Source organism: Pseudophryne corroboree, chromosome 4 (assembly GCF_028390025.1).
Source record: "Pseudophryne corroboree isolate aPseCor3 chromosome 4, aPseCor3.hap2, whole genome shotgun sequence".
NCBI lineage: Eukaryota > Metazoa > Chordata > Amphibia > Anura > Myobatrachidae > Pseudophryne > Pseudophryne corroboree.
The window spans coordinates 398,900,843-398,923,430 of NC_086447.1; the positions used below are offsets into that span (position 1 = coordinate 398,900,843).

General features: G+C 43.9%; 1 protein-coding gene and 2 pseudogenes across 2 annotated transcripts in view; 1 reads left to right on the plus strand and 2 right to left on the minus strand.

Annotated features, from left to right (window-relative positions):
• The window catches only part of PRIM2 (DNA primase subunit 2), a 458,416-nt gene that overhangs the window by 335,591 nt on the left and 100,237 nt on the right, over positions 1-22,588 (plus strand). The window lies entirely within an intron of this gene.
• Positions 6,540-6,658, minus strand: LOC134912787 (5S ribosomal RNA; annotated as a pseudogene).
• On the minus strand, positions 18,898-19,016 carry LOC134912538 (5S ribosomal RNA; annotated as a pseudogene).

Genomic DNA, 22,588 nt, shown 5'->3' on the forward strand with positions numbered 1-22,588 from the left:
GTTGTAAGTGGAAAAGGTGCATCTGTTAAGAAGTACTGAGTACAGCTGTTATGAATCAAAATCAGGTAGTAGGTGATTATGGATAGCCAAATAAACACATGTGATACAGTATATTTAACTAAGGCAGATATGATCCTGTAATATAAAGGGATTGGAATCACCCTCTTATCACTCAAATGAATGAGCTAGGTTATACACAAAAAGACCTTATCATATGTGTGTGTATAACTACTACCTGTGAAATATATTATCCATGCAGCAAGAAAGGTTTTTATCATACTGAGTAGGTGCATATGACAGAAAATTATCAAAATAATGACTTGTGTTGGAAACAGAGACCCATATACACATAAAGTTAAATACAATGGATATTAATGTTGGCAACAAAATGCCAAGGATACTCAAAAGGTCAGATGCAGCAGATAAAGGGTAACCAGAGAAGCCTCCATAAGCAGGTCCCGCTGTAGAGTCCGTGGAAAACGCGTTTCGCCCGCAGGCTTGTTCACTTCCGGGATCTCACAGCATGTTGTGCATACAAGGTTTAAAAGCCCTGTAGTAGGATAGCAGCCAATCGGCTTGGGAATACATTAGTCATGCGGGCGGGAGTGGGATGACTGACAGCGCCAGTACCCAATGGAGAAGAGTATGCGATGCCTCAGTGACGCGTCTGATGCGGTGACGCGTCTGTAAAGTGCATGACGCTCAGGGGGAGTGTGTGCTCAATACACTGGAGACGGCACACTGGCGTGATGACGCTCCGGGGGTGTGTGCTCTAGGCACGGACTGTGGACGGCGCACTTGCTGGGGAGGTAGTATGGCGCCATGTTGAAAGAGGGAATACCAGGTCTCTATGCGTTACAGCATCTGAGATTAATAGGAGTGGTATTGGTGAGTAACCAGTGGGGGCGTGTACACGGCGTGTCATAGCCAGGCCGGGGATGCCTGATTAATTTAATAACTGCAGGGCAACCTGAGGCTAAGATGTATGTGTAAGGTGCACTATAAATGACAGGGGGGCAGAGAATGAGGGTGCCGTTTTAGGGACAAGTGGGGCATAGGGGTGTTGTATAGTGGAGAAAAATAATAACAATACCATTTGTCTGGTATAGGTGTGAAAATTAAAGTGAAGGGTGTAAAAATGACTAGGGTAAGTAGTGTAAAAAAATATATATTAAATAAATAAAAAAAAATAATAAATAATAAAATAATATAATAAAATAAAAAATATGCAAAAAAAATAATATGAATAACTAAATAAAATAAAATAAAAACATTTATTTGAGTTGGAGGAGGTGAAGCAGGGGAATTGTGCTGAGGTAGAGGAAAGACGCTAGAGGTATCATTACTTAAAAAATTATAATAATAAATATTAATAAATATTGGATACTTGATGCTATACTGGGTGAAAGATAGGGCAGTGCAGGGAGACCTCACTGTAAAGGAACAGGGTGTGGGTGAGGAGTTGGGTGTATGAGGGGATTGCAGTGAAAACGGTTGCATGATTGGAAATTATGGGTGAGAAGGTGGGAATAACAGGAATGAGGGAGGTTGATGGAGAGGGAAGGGGATATGTGGTGTGGGTAGCGGAGGGGATAAGGGGGAAGAGGGTATGGGGGGGGGAGAAAGGAAGGGTGGAGGAAGGGTAAAGAGGTTGTGATAGTGACAGATAGGAATGCATTTGAAAGGAGGAAAGAAAAGAGGAGGGAAAAAAATATAATAATAAGGGGGGGAGGAAAGGGGGGGGGGGAATATATATAAGGGGGGAAAAAGGGTGATGGCATGGTGGGTGAAAAGAACTGGTAGGAAAAACACTGATAAAAGCGTAGGAATAAGGAATAGATTAAAATAAGGAGAAAATCTTAAAAGTTAAAAATTGAGGATGGATACCATTCTATGTATTGTGAGTTAAAGAAAAGCACCGTAGTTAATATTTTCATTGAGTCCATCAGGTCGAAGACTCCCGAGCCGAAAAATCCATTCGCTCTCTTTCTTGTATAATTCTTTAGTCAGGTCCCCTCCACGTATGCCCAAGTGGATGCGGTCTAGACCAAAGACTTTTAATTCTTTGGTAGAACCCTTGTGCCGATGGTGAAAGTGTTTGGCGACTGTAGTAAGTTGTTTCATCCGTGTTAGGTCTTTTTCCGCGTTCCGAATGTTCCCCAAATGTTCCAGGGTCCTATCTTTTAATTTGCGAGAAGTCATACCAACATATTTAATGTTGCAACTGCAAGTAATGCAATAAATTATTGCTTGGGTATTGCAATTGAAGAAGTGCCGTATCTTTGTTATTTGTCCATACTTATCAGTAACCATATTGGTTTGTAATATGTGTGTGCATGCCTTACATTGGCCACAGGGAAAAGAGCCTGATGTGACTGGTTTCTTGCGTGTTGATGTTGATAGATGGCTCTGAACTAATTGGTCCTTGATGTTTCTGGATCTTCGCCAGCTCATCTGTACCGTGGGACTAACAATGGGAGACAGAACAGGGTCCATTCGAAGTATGGGGAGATGTTTGGTGATAGCCTCTTTCAGCATTTTCCATTCGGGACAAAAGGTTCCTATAAATCTAACGTGTGTCCTCTTGTTCTGGAATTTTTTTGTTGTTAGTCCCAAAAATCAAACAATCCCTTTTCACCAATGTTGTGGCTTGGTAGGCTCGTTTGAGTGACCATTTACTATAGCCCCTGGCTAGAAGGCGATTGGTGAGTTCCCAACTCTTACTTTTAAAAATATGATCCTCCGAGCAGTTTCGTCTGAGGTATTCCCCTTGGGTATATTTTCAATGGTGGGGGGAAAGTGCGAACTAGTTTGGAAAAGGAGACTGTTGGTAGCAGTCTCCTTCTGATATAGCTCTGTTTCTAAGAAACCTGTGTGTGATCTGTACACACTAAGGTCAAGAAAGGGAACCCTCTCTGTGCTAACTGTGTAAGTCAGCTTGATGTTCAACTAATTCTTGTTAAGCAATTCGATAAATTCCATTAGAAGATCCCTTTCTCCATTCCAGATGATGAAAACATTGTCGATATATCGTAACCATAATTCCACATGATTGGTATACTTCTCGTTGTTAGGACAAAAAACCTGGAAGTGTTCCCACCACCCTAAGAATAAATTGGCTTAGGTGGGGGCGCACGCTGCGCCCATTGCTGTTCCTCTTATTTGCAGAAAGAAATGGTCTTGAAAGACAAAGTAGTTCTTGGACAGAACAAAGTCCAGTAGCATCAACAGAAATTCAGAAAAGGCACTCATTCCTCCTTGATCCAGAAAATATTTGACAGCTTGGATTCCGTGATGATGATTGATACTCGTGTAGAGTGATTCTACATCTAGTGTTACCAGTAAAAAATTATCTTCGCAGTATATATTGTGTATCTTACGTATTAGATCCGACGTATCTTGTAAATAGGAAGGTAATGATAAGACAAAATCCCGGAGGTGAAGATCGAGGAACCGACTTGGTTGTTCTAATAAGCCACCATTTCCGGACATTATGGGTCTTCCAGGGGGTACAGAAACATTTTTATGTACCTTGGGAAGTAGGTAGGAGTTTTGGGGTTCTGAACTGTCAAGTATTTGAATTCTACTTTGGTAATGCTGCCCTGAGTTGCTGCGTTCTGTATTAAAGAATTGGAGGTTTGTAAGAATCTCGTTGTTGGGTTATTGAGGAGTTTCTTATAACAGGAGGTATTATTGAGTTGTCGTTGTGCCTCAGTGATATACATATCCCGTGGCCAAAGTACGATATTCCCACCTTTGTCAGATGGTTTGAAGATGACATCGTGCCAAGATTCCAGTTCTTGTAGGGCTTTGCGTTCCCGGAATTTGAGGTTCTTGGGGAAGCGGTAGAGGCCCTGTCTGGTTTGGGCATATATATCGTCGAATTCTTTGGCGACTCTATTCAAAAAGACCCTTATCTCAGGGTTGTTATTATCCGGGGGAAAGAAGGAAGATTTGGGTCTGTGTATGGTAGATGCACCCATGCAGGATTCCGCTTGTAGTTCTTCCAGTTCTTGGATCGCATTAAGGTCATCCATGGTGAATTCGGGATCGAGGGTGTTCTCCACTTGACTCCCTTGCTGCCTGGCAAAGAATTTTTTGAGGAGGAGTTTCCTTCCAAAAAGTCGAAGGTCTTTTTCCCAGGCGAATCTATTGAAAGACTTGGATGGTGAGAAGGAGAGTCCTTTGGAAAGTACCGCCATATGATCGGGAGAGAGGGATCTATTGGTTAGATTGATAACTTCTAAATGGTTGTTGGAGTCTATCTCACTGTTTTCCTCTGTCGAGCCGGATATCGCGCCGTCCTTGGTGGGTCCCAATCTGAGTTTCTTCCGTCGCTTCTCCTTTCCCCCTCTCCTTGTTTTCCTCGAGTTCTGATGCGGCCTCTCGATCTCTGGCCCGGTCCTAAAAAACGAGGATGAAAACTGGCGAAATCTTCTTGACTTTCAAAGGTTTCCCCTGCTGATTCACCGCTGGTAGATGACTCAAATTCTGAAAAGGTAGGATCATCCCTCAGTGGACGATTTCTGCTTGGTGGTACGGGATTCCACCTAAAGATGTCCCCTCTTGCAAAATCCCGTTTGTCACGGATGAACTTGGTCCTCTTGCGATCCACTATAGTCTGTTCATATAGTTCAATCTCTTTTTTGTGTTTTTCAAAAGCTGCTTGAAAAAGTGCGTCCTTCTCCCAGATTTCCAAAGTCTTGCCAATTTCGTCTATCTCTTTCTCTACCTGGTCGAGTAACAGAGTGTCATGTTTCACCAAAAGGTGAAGTAATTCATGAGAGCACTTTAATAGCGCTGCTTCCCACTCACTCTTCAAATTATCACTTGCGAGTGGGAAGGAAGGAAAAACTTTAGGTCTGAGACCACGGGGTACAATTTTATGCTTGATATAACTCTCTAATGTAGTAACATCCCATGATAGACGTGTTCTTTTTTGTAAATTTTTCTGTAATTTGGAGAAAGAGGAGCGCCAATCTGAGTTGGGAATAGTATGTTCGTACGTGTCAGAGAAAGGATCTGTGATAGTATTAGGCCGTTTGGATAGCTCCGTCTTAAGTGAGAAGGTGGTCATGCTCAGTTAGAGGAGCCTAATTGAAAATTATTATTTGTCTTCCCAGGAATATGGGTGTTGAAAAACTGATAAAGGGCTGCTAAAAAGAAGGATCGTAGGGGAAAGATATAGAAAAGAGGTGATAGAAAAAAACACTAATTATCAGAAAAACCGTGCTCCAGTCAGAGGCTGTATTTAACCTACAGCATAGACAATTGCAATGTACAAAGAAAAGGGGCGACTGGGCACTGGTATGAAATTGGTTGTTTATAGTATTGTAGAAAACCAAAGGCGGACAATTAAACTATAAGAAAGAGAGATACGTTCTTTCAATAATAGTCCTTCTTGGTGGTGCGCCCAGAGCTAGAGAGTACAAGTACTGGCAGTGGGAGAGAAAGAAAGCTCTTGTGTGGGCGCACTCTTGGAAAAAGAAAAAGAGAGGAGAAGAAAAATTCTTCAATTGGAAAAAGATTATTTTATTGAGTAGTTAAAACAAATACCCTTCTACGATCCAATAAAGAAAGTGCACAGAAAATGCAAAAAGATAATAATAATATATTTTAATTAAAATTAGCAATGGACCTCTTTCCAAAAAACACGCTGGTCCAAATGGTATATGGGTAAATATCAGATACAGCAGTAGTTCCTATGTGTTGCACTTGGGAGAGCACATAGGAACTACTGCTGTATCTGATATTTACCCATATACCATTTGGACCAGCGTGTTTTTTGGAAAGAGGTCCATTGCTAATTTAGTCTAAAGTGTTCAACACTATTGAGCATTAGAGTGTTTCAACCCATTTAATTCATATATGGTTGCTTCATGGACTGACCATTTGCTGTGTTGACCATCCCTCTGAAGAAGTCCACGAAGGACGAAACGCGTCAGGGTTGAAGACAGAGAGAAAAGAAACCCTACACTATTGTACATTTGACATATATTGTGATCTGTAATTGTGAAAAAGGGTTACCTCTGTCTAGATTGGGCAATACTTTGCTTTTAATAAATTGTGTAAAGCCATAATCATTTGGTCAATTTTTAGTTGGTAACCAGTTTAAGTGATTGAGAGCGCCCTCTGATTCAATTGGCTGGAGATATATATATATATATATATATATATATATATATATATATAGGGAATGTTCTGGTCTGTGAATCCTGAGAGAAAGATTGGAAAGGTTGCCGACACTGGACAGTCTGACAGCCGTTTCTCCTGACCAGTACAGATATTCTGTATTAATGGGACCCACGAAGGAGGTCAGTGTGCAAATTTTGTCATAGAAAGACCACTTTGGTCAATGCTATACACTTAGCTGGTTACCCATAAATTCAAATGTTATAGTTTTAGATTGTAAGTCTAGTAATGCTAATGGAAACTATGTCCTCATGAAGAGTGATATAGAAAAGGAAGGCAGAAATAAGTATATTCAGTGGTGATACTGCTGTTGGTGTCCACCCTTCAGAGGAAGGGGAATAGTTCCTATCCTACAACACCGGGTATTCCCAGGGAGTCTCCTCTCGTGGTACTAACCCAGCCCGACGCTGTTTAGCTTCCAAGATCGGACGAGATCGGGCATAAGCAGCGTGGTATGATAGTAGGAAGGATATCTACCAATGAGAGTGCACCTATATATGAAAATATAGAATGATAGAAAGGATAGAAAAAGTGTAGTGCGTGGATCTACTTTCCTCGTTAGGCAAGGAAAAGCGGCTGTCACACAGTGGCGCCGTATACCCTGGATCGGGGATGAGAGTCCACTCGACAATAGCCAGATAAGAAAAAAAGGGGGGGGGGGGGGGAGAGGGGGACGAAAAATAAGAGGATTGGACTTTATGAGGTTAAAAGACCATTCATTATTTGGAGAACAAATGTCCAATGGAAAGAAAAGGAATCAGACCGCTTCAAAAGCAAAAAGCAAGCTGTCTATACATTCTTTGCATAAAGCCAATCTAAATCTAAATATATGCAAAAATACTAACCCTTACGTAGTTGTAAGTGGAAAAGGTGCATCTGTTAAGAAGTACTGAGTACAGCTGTTATGAATCAAAATCAGGTAGTAGGTGATTTTGGATAGCCAAATAAACACATGTGATACAGTATATTTAACTAAGGCAGATATGATCCTGTAATATAAAGGGATTGGAATCACCCTCTTATCACTCAAATGAATGAGCTAGGTTATACACAAAAAGACCTTATCATATGTGTGTGTATAACTACTACCTGTGAAATATATTATCCATGCAGCAAGAAAGGTTTTTATCATACTGAGTAGGTGCATATGACAGAAAATTATCAAAATAATGACTTGTGTTGGAAACAGAGACCCATATACACATAAAGTTAAATACAATGGATATTAATGTTGGCAACAAAATGCCAAGGATACTCAAAAGGTCAGATGCAGCAGATAAAGGGTAACCAGAGAAGCCTCCATAAGCAGGTCCTGCTGTAGAGTCCGTGGAAAACGCGTTTCGCCCGCAGGCTTGTTCACTTCCGGGATCTCACAGCATGTTGTGCATACAAGGTTTAAAAGCCCTGTAGTAGGGATAGCAGCCAATCGGCTTGGGAATACATTAGTCACGCGGGTGGGAGTGGGATGACTGACAGCGCCAGTACCCATTTTTCTTCTCCTCTCTTTTTCTTTTTCCAAGAGTGCGCCCACACAAGAGCTTTCGTGTTCAAGGAAGTAACAGATCTTTGGGGCGTACCCCAAATCTACGATAGCCTCTCATCTCAACAAGTAGCTTTGGCGGTATTGTTCCAGGTCGAGGGATCCTCAAGCAGTGGCGGTGGACGCCCTAGTGACTCCGTGGGTGTTCCAGTCGGTGTATGTGTTTCCTCCACTTCCACTCATTCCAAGAGTTCTCAAAATCATAAGGATAACAAGAGTTCAGGCAATCCTCATTGGTCCGGACAGGCCAAGAAGGGCTTGGTATCCGGATCTTCTGGATCTACTGCTAGAAGAGCCGAGGCCTCTTCGGGAGGACCTGCTGCAGCAGGGTCCGTTCGCCTATCAAGACTTACCACGGCTACGTTTGACGGCATGGAGGTTGAACGCCAGATACTAGCTAGGAAGGGTATTCCGACAAGGTTATTCCTACCCTGATACAGGCTAGGAAAGGAGTGACATCAAAAGATTACCAACATATTTGGAAAAAATATGTATCTAGGTGTGAGTCCAAGAAGTTTCCTGTGGTGGAGTTTCAACTGGCACTGTTTCTCGTCTTTCTGCAAACAGGTGTGGATATGGGCCTGAGTTTAGGATCCGTAAAAGTCCAAATTTCTGCCCTATCCATTTTCTACCAGACACAGTTTGCTGCCCTCCCTGATGTACAGACTTTTTTAAAGAAAGTTCTGCACATCCAATCTCCCTTTGTACCGCCTACGGTGCCATGGGATCTTAATGTGGTGTTGCAGTTTCTCCAATCTGACTGGTTTGAACCTCTACAGGAAGTTGAGGTCAAATTTCTCACGTGGAAGGCTGTCACTTTGTTGGCTTTAGCTTCTGCTAGACGTGTGTCGGAGTTGGGGGCTTTGTCCTGTAAAAGCCCATACTTGATCTTCCATGAAGATAGAGCTGAGGGTCCGGACACGTCAGCAGTTTCTTCCGAAGGTTGTGTCAGCATTTCATATCAACCAACCTATTGTGGTGCCAGTGGCTTCTGACTCCTCAATTTCTTCAAAGTCCTTGGATTTTGTAAGGGCTCTGAAAATCTATGTGAAGAGGACTGCTCGTCACAGAAAATCGGATTCTCTGTTTGTCTTATATGATCCCAAGAAAATTGTGTGTCCTGCATCTATGCAGACTCTCTCTCGCTGGATCAGGTTCACTATCCAACATGCGTATTCTACGACAGGATTGCCGTGTCCTACGTCTGTTAAGGCCCACTCTACTCGTAAGGTGGGGTCTTCCTGGGCGGCTTCCAGGGGGGTCTCGGCGTTACAACTTTGCCGAGCAGCAACTTGGTCTGGGTCGAACACGTTTGCAAAGTTCTACAAGTTCGATACTTTGGCCTCTGAGGACCTGAAGTTTGGTTTATCAGTTCTGCAGGAGCCTCCGCGCTCTCCCTCTCATTCTGGGAGCTTTGGTACATCCCCATGGTACTAATGTGGACCCCAGCATCCTCTAGGACGTAAGAGAAAATAGGATTTTGGTTACCTACCGTAAATCCTTTTCTTGTAGTCCGTAAAGGATGCTGGGCGCTCGCCCAGCGCTTCGTTTTCCTGCAAATTGTTATCTAGTTCAGTACAAATTTGTTTTGGTTACGTACTGCATTATTACTTGGTAAGTAATGTTTCAGCTGTTGCTGAGTTTTCAACTAGTTAGCTTGATGTGCCTTGTATGTATGAGCTGGTGTGAATCTCGCCACTATCTGTATAATCTTTCTCTCGTAGATATCAGTCTCCTCGGGCACAGTTTCTAGACTGTCTGGTAGGAGGGACATAGAGGGAGGAGCCAGCTCACACTCTCAAACTCTTAAAGTACCAATGGCTCCTGGTGGACCCGTCTATACCCCATGGTACTAATGTGGACCCCAGCATCCTCTACGGACTACGAGAAAAGGATTTTCCGGTAGGTAACTAAAATCCTATGATCTCCTAAGTCCATAGGTTCCACAGGATAACATTTGGATATGATGAAGCAACAGCACCAAACGGTCAAAGCTATTCGGCCTCCCAGCATGCAACGGGCCCGTCAATATATCCCCGCCTTTTGGTTTAGGCAAATCGGTTGTATTCCCAAAGCTCAAGGCAGGAGCAACATAGATAGCCCTAATCAGGCGAGATGAACACATGCACACCCTTCCGTACAAGAAGGAAGAGGTTAGTGAATAACAGGATCCTCAAATCAGGTGTGTCAGGGTGGGATCCCTGTGGAACCTGTGTACTTAGGAGCGTTATCAACGGTAAGTTCTTACCATAACGTATATTTATCTGGCAGGGTCCAAAGGTTATCTACAGGATAACATTGGGATTTCCCAAAGCAATTTAGTGGTGGGGACGCTCCTGATTGGACAGAAGAATCCTTTGCCCGAATTCAGCGTCGTGAGAGGCAAAGGTATTCATGACATAATGTCTAATGAATGTGTTAATGGAACACCATGTGGATGCCTTACATATCTGTTCTGCTGAAGCACCACTTTGTGCTGACCATGATGGACCTACCTTATGAGTAGAGTGAGCAGAGACATTAGCTGGAACAAGGAGATCAGCTTGAGAATATTCTTCTGAAATCGTCATCAGCAGGCCATCCTCTCTTGTGAAATCCGTAGAGAAGGAAGAGAGAATCTGTCTTTCTGATGGCACTGGTACGATCCACGTAGATCCTTAAGGCATGGACCACGTCCAGCGATGCATCTCCCACAGAAAGGCCCGGTACCTGGAAAGCCGGTACTACAATTTCTTCTTTAAGGTGGAATTTAGACACCACCTTTGGAAGATACCCAGATCTAGTTCTGAGAACTGCTTTATCTGGATAAAAAATCAGAAATGGGGAACGACATGACAATGCCTCTAAATCTGACACTCTTCTAGCTGACGCCATGGCCAGTAGAAAGAGAACTTTAGCTGTCAACCATTTAAGATCCACTTTATTAAGTGGTTCAAATGGGTCAACTTGAAGGGTCTTTAGGACTAAATTAATGTCCCAAGGCACTGTAAGAGGAACAAAAGGTGGTTGAAAGCGCAGCATTCCCTGGAAAAAGTACGCACGTCTTGTAAGTTGGCAATTTTCTTTTGGAACCATACAGTCAATGCTGACACTTGCACTCTCAAGGAAGCCACCTTCAAACCTTTATCCATTCCTGCCTGAAGAAATGCTAAGACCCTGGATACTCTGAAAGACTTAGGGTCCATTTTCCGTACACTGCACCAATCAATATAGGTTTGCCATATTCGGTGATAAATGCGAGCTGAAGAAGGTTTCCCTGCTCTGAGCATTGTTTGAATTACCTGTTGTGAGAATCGTCTTGACTTCAGGATAGAGGTTTCAACAGCCACACCGTCAAAGACAGTCGATCCAGATGTCTGTGATAACAAGGACCCTGCATCAGTAGATCTGGACGTTGAGGGAGCAGGAGTTGAGCATCCATCAACATTTTCTGCAGATCTGTGTACCAATGTCTTCTGGGCCAAGCCGGAGTTATTAGTATCACGGCACCCTTTCCTTGCTTTATCTTTCTCACCTCCCTGGGTAATAGGGTAATTGGAGGAAATACATAGGCCAGATGAAAGTCCCATCTCACCAACAGGGCATCCACAAAGATCGCTCTGGGATCCTTTGTTCTTGACCCGTGTACGAGCACTTTGTTGTTCTGACGGGATGCCATGAGATCTATCTCTGGCAACCCCCACTTGTCTACTAGAGTCTGGAATACCTCCAGGTGTGGAGCCCATTCACTTGCCTGAATGGCGTGCCGCTTCCCAGTTTAGGTCTCCCGGGACTAACACTGTGGACAAGGCTGGATGATGAAGTTCTGCCCACTTTAGTGTGTGACTTACCTCCTTCATCGCTTTTCGGCTGCGAGTTCCTCCCTGATGGTTGAGGTACACTTCTGCCGTTACATTGTTCCGAGCGGATCTGAACTGGTTTTCCCCGAAGAATGTCCTTTGCCTGAATCAGTGCCATGTATATGTCCCGAAAGTTCCAATATATTTATTGGCAGGCAACCTTCTTCCTTGGTCCATTGCCCCTGGAAACACAACCTTCCTGACACTGCTCCACAGCTCTGGAGACTGGTGTCTATCATTAGAATTTCCCAATCTGATATCCAAAAGGGTCTCCCCTTGTCCAGATGGGATGTCTGTAGCCACCAGGCTAATGACCTTCTTACTTCCATTGTAAGAACCATAGTCTGCGTTTCTATCATCTTCTGCAACCCACTTGGCAAGGATCAGATGCTGCAGAGGCCTCAAGTGGAACTGTGCATACTCCACCATGTTGAATGTTGACACCATCAATCCCATCACATGCATTGCTGCGTGAATGGATACCTTTTGACTGTGTAGCAACTGCTGAATCCTTGACTGAACCTTGGATATCTTGTTCAGAGGTAAATTTACTCTCTGAAGGCTTGAATCCAGTACAGCCTCCAAGTGAATCATCCGCTGTGATGGAACCAAAGACGATTTTGCCCAATTTATGAGCCACCCGTGACTTTGCAGACACGTTATTGTCTGTTGCAGATGACATAGGAACAATTCCTGTGACTGTGCCAGGATTAAAAGAGCGTTGAGGTATGGAAATATTCTTATCCCCTGCTGGTGGAGATAAGCTGCCATTACCACCATAATTTTGGTAAATTCTCTGGGGGCTGTGGCTAACCCAAAAGGTAGGGCCTGGAACTGAAAATGCTGTTGAAGGTTAGCGAACCTGAGACAGCACTGATGGGACAGTGCTATAGGAACATTTAGGTAAGCATCATGTAGATCCAGGGATACCGTATAATCCCCTGGCTCCATGGCCAAAATGATGTAACGTAAAGTCTCCATATGAAACCGAGGTACCCAAATGTTCAGCACTCTGAGATTGAGAATGGGCCAGAATGACCCATTTGGTTTCTGAACTAGAAACAGGTTGGAGTTAAAACCCTGTCCTCGTTGTGCAGGAGGAACTGGAATGACTACTCCTGACTGAAGCAATTTCTGAACTGCCTCTTGCAAAACCCTTGCCTTCGTCTCTACCCAAGACGGGCTGGTCCAGAAATCCTTCGAGGAGGGTATTTCTTGAAGGCAAAAGCTTAACATTGAGATACCGCTTATTGCACCCAGGCATCTGTTGTAGACTGCTGCCAGATCTGTGGAAAGGGAAAAGCCGGCCCCCCACCCTGGGATCCCCCAGTTGGAGGCCCACACCATCAGGCTGATGGCTTATCATCTGTTCTACCAACCGGTCCACTGGTAGCTCAATGCTTTTTAGTCTTACCTGATTTGTTGTATTGGGACTGCCTGCCATCACTTTTTCCTTTAGCTTTTCCCTGAGACCAAAAGGGCCGAAAAGCTGGAACTTTGGGTTTGAAATTGTATGTGGAAGGAAACTACCTTCTTGGAGTCTGCTACTGACTCCAACATATCTGTCAATTCTTTACCAAAAAGAATATCTCCAGAAAAAGGCAAAGATTCCAAAACCTTCTTAGATTCTAAATCAGCTTTCCACGTACGTAGCCAAACTGCTCTGCGAGCAGCTATTGTTGAAGCTTATGCCCTGGAGGCAATAGTACCCATATCCAATGCTGCTTCTTCCAAGAACATTGCAGCCTGTTTTATATGTGCTATATGGGATTTTTGCTCTGTAGATGCTATTGAAAAATCCCCCTCCGATGCATCAGCCCAGGCAGTCCACTGCCTTTGCCATCCAAGCTGAAGCAATAGCTGGCCTTATGACTGCCCCAGACAGGGAAAAAATGGTTTTTAAAAACCCATCCACTCTCCTATCCGTGACATCATTTAATGATGTTGAAGGCAAAGATTATGTAGATTTTCGCACTAATCGAATCACATGCGTATCTACCTTATGACCCACCTCCCTTTTTAAACAATCCCCAGCTGGGAGAGGATAACTGGAATTCCATTTCCTAGGAATTCTAAACTTCTTATTTGGCATAGCCCAAGCCACTTCCATGAATTCCGTCAGCTGATCTGACCCCGGAAACTCAGTCTTAACTGTTTTTGGACACAGGTGCCTTGGTTTTTAACACAGGCTCTGCTGAATCCTCTGAGGATATAATGGCTTTCATTGCTTTAATTAACTCGGCTATATCCACTGAGCTGAGACATTCCTTCTCCTCTTCGTATGCCGAAGCAGAATTTATCTGAAACCTGTAGCCTGTGATGATGAAAATTTACTTACCAATGGCTTATCAGTTTGCTTCTTTTGAGAGGCTGCTGCTGGAAGTGATAAAACACGGGTGGGAAGCTGCATGTAAGGGTTAATCGTGTAACCTATCCCTGGTACAGGAGTTGGAATTATCCGTTCAGCTATACTGGATAATGTCTGTGCAGACATAGCCCAAGGTGGATCAACCTGCACCTGAATCTGCCTTGTATTTTTCAAGAGACCCTGGTAAAGGTAAAACAATTTGCACACAAACCATCCTGAACCAGATCCTGAGAGGTTAACCCAGCTTTGCAAGACAAACATAATATGAGTGTTGGTGTTGCTGTGAGTGTATCTTCCTCTCCCTTGCCGCTCTTAGACATGATAAATAATCAACACTTCCACAGAGTACTACACAATTTGTGACTGTAATCACTTTAAGCTTTTTAAAGTGACATACAATCCGACCCTACCCATTCACCAGTATTGAGGATCGGATTAGAACAAACTGACAGAATATATAGTAAAGTCAGCAATCACACTAGCAGTCAGTCACATGTTATACATTAGTCTAATAAGCAATATGAGCACATCATCAACTACAACTAAATTTCAAGTATGTAGGAGAACATATTACTGAATCATGTTTAAACAGATCTACTGTATTCAGACGCATAACGAAAGAAACCACAGTAATATTATACAGACTCATATGCAATAGGCACTTATCTAGCTCAAAAGGTAGATAGAGACTTAGTGCTGTATTACCCATATTCAGTTAGATTGGGATACAGGGAGACTCACCCCGCTTCCAAGACCGATCAATACGTTTGCGAATGCTGAGTGGATCCAGACGCTACTAGTGCACACTGCCGCTCCAGTGAATTCAGATGCACCAGTCACACAACCGTCTATGATGTGACTGGGTCCCCTTCGTATACAGTGTCTCCAATGGAAGCCGGAGAACAGTTCATGGCGGGAGACTTGGAGGAAACTGGTCATGAACCGGGGGAGGGGTGATCAGGAGAGCGTCTGACTCCCCACTGCCGACATCAACCCATAGGGATCGCGGCCTCATATTATTCCTGTAGCCTCTGATCCCTAAGGCCTAGAGCTGGTGCACTGGAGGTTGCAGCCACGTCAGCGACTGTTTGGTAGTCTCCTCCCAAAACAGTACGGCTATGTCCGTATTTCCCTTCTAAGCGAAACCGATGCCTTACCTTCTCCCCGTGCTCCGGCCACAGCCTGGTAACGTCTGCTGGACCTGCTAGTATATCCGACACACGCCCTGTACTCGTGGGTAAGCGTTGTCGCGACCCGGCGGAGAGTTGTTGGAGCGACTCTTTCTAAGGTTCGTATAAGACTCTTTTTAGAAAGATCACTCAAGAAAAAATAGTAAGACTATAAAAAAAAATTAAGAAAGCTTAGGGCTGCTAAAAACCAGCAGCCCTCTGACCATGGGCCGGCTCCTGCCGCACCAAACAAAACTGATTTGCCTGAACCAGAAGGCGGGGATATATGGACGGGCCCGTTGCATGCTGGGAGAGCTTTGACTGATTGGTGCAAAACCGCTGTCTTTACATCATATCCCAATGTTATCCTGTGGATAACCTGTGGACCCTGCTGGGGAATGAATCTGTAAAACTAGAAAAAAAAATCTTCCCTTATCTCCTAGAACTGAAGAGCGGTAAAGTGTGTTAGCCTTTCTATCTATGATACCTTGCTTAGGTCTTTGTATTCTGTTTTGAGTGCAGTGCACATTTGTCATACGTCCTAGAGGATGCTGGGGTCACATCAAGAACCATGGGGGGGTATAGACGGGATCCGCAGGAGACATGGGCACTTTAAGACTTTGAATGGGTGTGAACTGGCTCCTCCCTCTATGCCCCTCCTCCAGATTCCAGTTTAGAATTGTGCCCAGGGAGACTGGATGCACACTGAGGAGCTCTACTGAGTTTCTCTGAAAAGACTTATGTTAGGTTTTTTATTTTCAGGGAGAACTGCTGGCAACAGTCTCCCTGCTTCGTGGGACTTAGGGGAGAGAAGTCAGACCTACTTCTGTGAGTTTCAAGGCTCTGCTTCTTTGGCTACAGGACACCATTAGCTCCTGAGGGTTTGATCACTAAGTACGCCTAGGAGCTCATTCCCAGAGCCGGCCGTCATCCCCCTTGCAGAGCCAGAAGTCAGAAGACAGGTGAGTAGAAGAAGAAAAGAAGACTTCAGTGACGGCTTCTGAGGTGCGCGCCATGCTCCCACACACAGAGGCACTGCAGGGCGCCCTGGGCAGCATATAAACCTCAAAACTAAAACTGGCAAGAGGGGACATAGATGCCTAGGCACTGTCCTAACCCCCGACTGTATAAAGATTTAGGTAAAAAAAGCGGGACTGAAGCGCGCCATTGAAGGGGCGGGGCTTAGCCCTCTCAGCTCACACAGCTCAGCGCCATTTTCTATGCACATGCTGGTCCTTCCTCACGCTTCTGAATAAATATCAGAAATATTGGTGCAATATATATATATTTAATATAAAAGCGCTGCAAGTCTGGGGCATTCCTTATTGTTTCAGAACTGGTGATTAGGTGCTGGGTTGTGGGCTGGCAATATTCCTCTGTGTCTCTCTGACAGACTTTACTGTGGGTCTGTCCCCTATATGCCCGATGTGTCGCTGGGTTTTGGTACACTTGTGTCGGCATGTCTGAGGCTGAGTGCTCCTCCCACAAATGCCTGTGGGAGTGACCCTGTCGGCACCGCTGGTTCCTGATGGTACTTGGTACATGTGCGTCGACACGTCGGTGGCTGAATGTTTTTCCCAAGAGAAAAAGATATTAGGGACACAGACGTGTGTGGGTGGCCATGTAGGCACCACCAATATCTGACTGGGTAAAAATTTGCCTATCAGAAGGGATATACAGGTTGAGTATCCCATATCCAAATATTCAGAAATACGGACTTTTTTGAGTGAGACTGAGATAGTGAAACCTTTGTTTTTGATGGCTCAATGTACACAAACTTTGTTTAATACACAAAGTTATTAAAAATATTGTATTAAATGACCTGCAGGCTGTGTGTACAAGGTGTATATGAAACATAAATAAATTGTGTGAATGTACACACACTTTGTTTAATGCACAAAGTTATAAAAAAATATTGGCTAAAATGACCTTCAAGCTGTGTGAATAAGGTGTATATGAAACATAAATGCATTCTGTGCTTAGATTTAGGTCCCATCACCATGATATCTCATTATGGTATGCAATTATTCTAAAATACGGAAAAATCCTATATCCAAAATACCTCTGGTCCCAAGCATTTTGGATAAGGGAGACTCAACCTGTATATATATATGTGTGTGTGTGTGTGTGTGTGTGTGTGTGTGTATATATATATATATATATATATGTGCAAAAAGATAGTACAGCGCCACTTGTGAGGTGAAATCTCAGTAAAACTATATAAATAAATTACAAAATTTCGATAAAAAGCTAAAAGCCCACGTAACCTTGTAATATGGTGTCAGCCCAACCCTAAAAATACAACACTGGTATAGTATTGTTAAAAAGTATAAGAAATGGGGGGATAGGGGTACCGGCGACAAGTGTGGCTAAAAACACTGTTTTTATATGCTTTAAAAACGCCAAAAGATGTTATACAATTATAAAAGTAAGTTTTTAATATATACGAGAGTAAAAACAGTTTAAAAAAATGATTTTTAAAATACAAGAAATTTTTTTTCCCATATTAAACTACCGAGAAATAAAAGGATAGGAATTCAAACTTAACTTGAGAACAATGGGTGGTCAGTACAGGCCCAACGCGTTTCGTCTCAGCAGACTTCTTCAAGGGGTAGGGACAGAATGAAGCTGCATGTCTATTTATACCCATATCACTTGGTTAGAGGGTTGTGACATCATAATAGATCATGTGATGCAATTATACATTATACGTTACAAAAGTTAACAAAGCTCATTTCACATCAAAGCTGGAGTAAGAAACAGATCAGATATGCTTAATATTACTAAAAACGAGTGGGTTACAGCAGTGAAAAACGTTTAAAAACATCCTCGGTACAATTTGGAGTCACTTCCGCCACACTTCCGGTGACAGAGGACTCTGCTCGTCACTTCCGCCGGCGACTGCGCATGCGCCCGCGGCGGCACCCGGCTTCACAAGTCCCATTGTGCATGCGCCCGCGGCTGTTCTGAGCTGCTCCTAGACAGAGGGAGGTGTTTTGTCTTCTTGGGCTGCATCAGACAGAGTCCATTTTGTGTGGGATACTTGGAATACTTTTCAATCAGGCTGCGGCGGCCATCTTTAAGTAGATCAGCAGACACTCTTAGGATCCAGGCTCCTCGGTTTCCATAGCAACGGGTTACATGCATGGAATAATAGAAACAAGTGGTAATTTCAAAGTAATGGTACATATGCATATTAGAGGCACAGTTTTCATAGCAACAGCTCAAAATAAATAGATATATTAACTTTAACCCTTGCCAGTATGCTAAAGGTGCTAGTGTAATATAAGTGCAATATAAGTGAATCTAAGGTGACCTAGGATATTACTAATGATAATGATAGTGCAAACATAACCGTAAAGGCTTATTTAGATGATGGGCCCCGTGACTATTAATATATATATATGACTGGTGCATGAGGCTGTGTATAAGTGCATCAGAGGGAACAGTGTATCCGAATATGTGGTATTCAAACTACCAAACTACGTGGTTCTATACTAGTGCTGTTATTTGGTGAATATTCATTGGAAATCGTCGGTCATCATTACAGTACCTGATCTTCCCAGGTAGTCTCCCTCCCTGGTACTGGTCAGGGTTCCACTGCTTAGCTTCTGGTCAGGCTTCCACTGCTTAGCTTCCAAGATCAGGCGAGATTGGGCGTACCAGTGTGGTTTGACTGTACGTGAATTTTAACACACACCATGACACCAAAAACCAGGTTGTCACTAAATTCTGTGATTCTATAGTGGTGCTGCTATTTGGTCAATATTTATTATACATCGTCTGTCCTCCTTACAGTACCCGATCTTCCCAGGTAGTCTCCCTCCCTGGTACTGGTCAGGCCCAGACACTGCTTAGCTTCCAAGATCAGACGAGATTGGGCGTACCAGTGTGGTGTGACTGTACGCGGATCAAACAGACACCATGACAACAAAAAATAGGTTGTTTAAAATTTTTAATCTTAAAGTGCTAAATGTGCCTTCTTACATGACGTGAGATACAGGAAAAGCGATGAAGAGAAGAGAGGGGGGTAAAGGATACTACACCTTAAAGAAAAGGTGCGATTTTGTATCCTTCATTCAAACCAGCTGGATGTAGAGTCTGTAGCTGGAATATCCAGTACATTTCCGGTCTGGAAAGTTTATTAGCGAGGTCCCCTCCTCTCTCACCCAAAGCCACATGTTCAATAGCCTTGAATGTAATTTCCTCTGGATTGGAATTATGTTGTAACGCAAAGTGTCTGGAAACTGTATGGCTTTCCACTTTGTTTTTAATGTTCCTTATATGCTCCTGGATCCGTAATTTTAACGGTCTCTTTGTCTTTCCCACATACTTCATTTTGCAGGTACACTCCAGGAGGTAAATCACGGATGTTGTATTGCAGTTCATAAAGTCCTTTATGGTATATTCCTTATTGCCTTCTGTGCCGCTAAAAGTTTTTCTGGTCCCGGTGTAGGTATCTGCATATGTGGCATTTTCCACACTTATATGAACCTGTGCATTCAGCCTCAGGGTCTTGCAGACGGATTCTTCTCTTAACATACTTGGTGCAAATATGTCATTCAGATTTCTTGACTTCTTAAAAATAAGTTCCGGTTGGGGTGGTAGGATCTCCTTAAGCACTGGGTCCATTAGGAGGATGTTCCAATGGGTTTTAAGTGATTTTCTTATTACTTTTTTTATATTCTAGTTATGTGTCCACGACTACGTTAGTTAGTCCTGCCATTACATGCACATGGGGGAGTAGTAGTATTCAAATATGGTTGGGTACCTTGTCATCCGATGTAGATAAACTGGGGAATACTCCTTATGTTGGGTCATATCAAGGACACGGCAGCATACTTTCGTGCGACTGCAAGAGATATAGGACTCTTGGGTTCACGGGCCAATTCCATGGCGGTCTCGGCTAGGAGGGCGTTGTGGATTCACCAATGCAATGCTGATGCTGAGTCCGAGAAGAAGGGGAGTCTCTTCCCTATGAAGGTGAAGCCTGGTTGGGTGACGGCCTAGTTAATTTGATCTCGACAGCTGCCGCTAGTATGTCCGCCTTCTTGCCCTATGTTCCCTCACTAGGGATGATGACACACCATTGTCAGATGCAGTCATTTCGGCCCAATAGATACATATTCCTCTTTCTTTGCAGGTAGAGGAAGGAGAAAAGGGAAGAGGTCCGCAACCTCTTCAAGATCACAGGAGAAGAGATCATCCTCTGGTTTCTGCCACATCCACCGCATGACGCTGGGACTCTCTTGCGGGAGCCCACACTGGTGGGACCACGTCTAAAACTCTTTAGTCAGTCCTGGAACGGATCTGGACCCGGGGGCTTTTACGAATAGTGTCCCAAGGGTTCGTACTGGAGTTTCCAGACGTTTTCTCCTCACCAATTTTTCAATTACCGATTTTGGTCTGACCGAGCCAGACGGCTCGGTCAGACCAATCCTAAATCTGAAATCCCTCAATTTCTACTTAAAGAAATTCAAATCCAAGATGGAATCTCTCAGGCAGTGATTTCCAATTTAAAAAAATGAGTTTTTTTTATGGTATCAGCAGACATAATGGAGGCCTAATTAAATTTTCCTTCTCATTAGGCTTACCTGAGGTTTGCAATTCAGGGCTGTCATTACCAATTTCAGATGTTGCCGTTTGGTCTGTCCACGGCTCTAAGGATTTTCACCAAGGTGATGGCGGTAATGATGGTTCTCCGTCGCTAGTAAAGAGTCACAATTATCCCGTACTGGGACTGTCTCCTGATAACGGCGAGGTCAAGGAACCAGTTGGTGCAAAACATTGCACTCACCCTGACAGTTCTTCAACAACATGGTTGGCTCCTGAACTTGCCAGAATCACTGTTGGTCCCAACGACGCGGTTGTCTGTTTTGGGTAGAATACTAAACAAAGAAATACAGAGAGATTTTTCTTCCACGGGAAAAGGCTCTGGAGATCCAGAGTCTGGGTCAAACAAATTCCGAGACCAGCAAGAGTGTCAATTCATCAATACATTTGGTTGCTAGTAAAGATGGTTGCGGCCTACGAGGCCACTCATGGCAGGTTCCATGCTAGGGTGTTCCAGTGGGACCTGTTGGACAAGTGGTCCGGTTCCCACCTACATATACACCGTAGGATAATCCTGCCTTCCAAGACCAGAATCTCACTCCTGTGGTGCAGTCACACAGGGGGGAAAACTTCCAAGGAAGATGGTCAAGTTAGGAAACTTGTCACCACATAAATGGTCTAGAGTTAAGGGCCGTTTACAACGGTTTTCTACAAACGAAGAGCAGAAAAGCAATGGCAGAAACCACAAGGATTTTCCGCTGGGTCGGAAAAACATACATGCGATCTGTCGGCGATGGTTGTTCCAAGAGTGGACAACTGAGAAGCAGACTTCCTCAGCAGGCACGATCTCCATCCAGGAGAGGGGAGACCTCCTCCAAGTAGTCTACGAAGAGGTGACATGTCGTTACGATTTCCTCAAGTAGGAATGATGGCATCTCGTCTCAACAAGAAGCTTCAGAGTTCCAGGTCAAGGGTCCCTAAAACAGGAACAGTGAATGCACTAGTGACACCGTGGGTGTTTTCAGTCGGTATATGTATTCCCTACGTTTTCTCTCATTCCAAAAGTTCTGGGAGCATAAAAAGGAAATTCGAGCGAGCCTCATGGTCCCAGACTGGCCAAGGGGAGCTTGGTATCCAGATCTCAGGAATTACTCATAGGAGATCCCTGTTTTTTTCCTTTGCGTGAGGACCTGTTGCGACAGGGGCCGTGCGTGTATTAGGATGTACCGCGGCTACGTTTGACTACATGGCGGTTGACCGCCAAATCCTAGTCCGTAAGGGTATTCCCACGGAATTAGTTCTCCACGCTTATTCGGGCTAGAAAAGGGGTAACGTATAAACATTACTGCCGTATTTGGAGAAAATAAGTTTCTTGGTGTGAATCCAAGAAGACTCCTACGGCGGAGTTTTCAGCTAGGACGTTTTCTCCATTTTCTACAAGCAGGTGTGGATGCAGGCCTAAACTTGGGCTCAATTAAAATCGGCCTTAGCGGGTTTCTTTCAGAATAAATTGGACTCCCTTCCAGAAGTTCAGACTGTCGTGAAGGGCGTGTTGCACATCCAACCTCCATTTGTGCCCCAGTGGCACCATGAGATCTTAATGGGGTGTTGCAGTTCCTTCAATCACTTTGGTTTGAACCTTTAAGTAAGGAGGAGTGAATTTTCGTGGTCGTCAGGTTGGCCTTGGTATACGCAAGGCGAATGTCTGAGTTAGCGGCCTGGTCTCACAAGAGACCTTATTTGATCTTCCATTAAGATAGAGCAGAGTTGGAAACTCGTCTACAATTTCTACCGAAGGTTGTTTCTTCTTTCCACATGTACCAACCTTTGTGGTGCCTGTGACTACCGACGCCTTCGCTGAGTCGATGTCTCTGCATGTGGTCAGAGTTCTGAAAATTTATGTCGCCAGGACGGCTCCGTTTAAGAA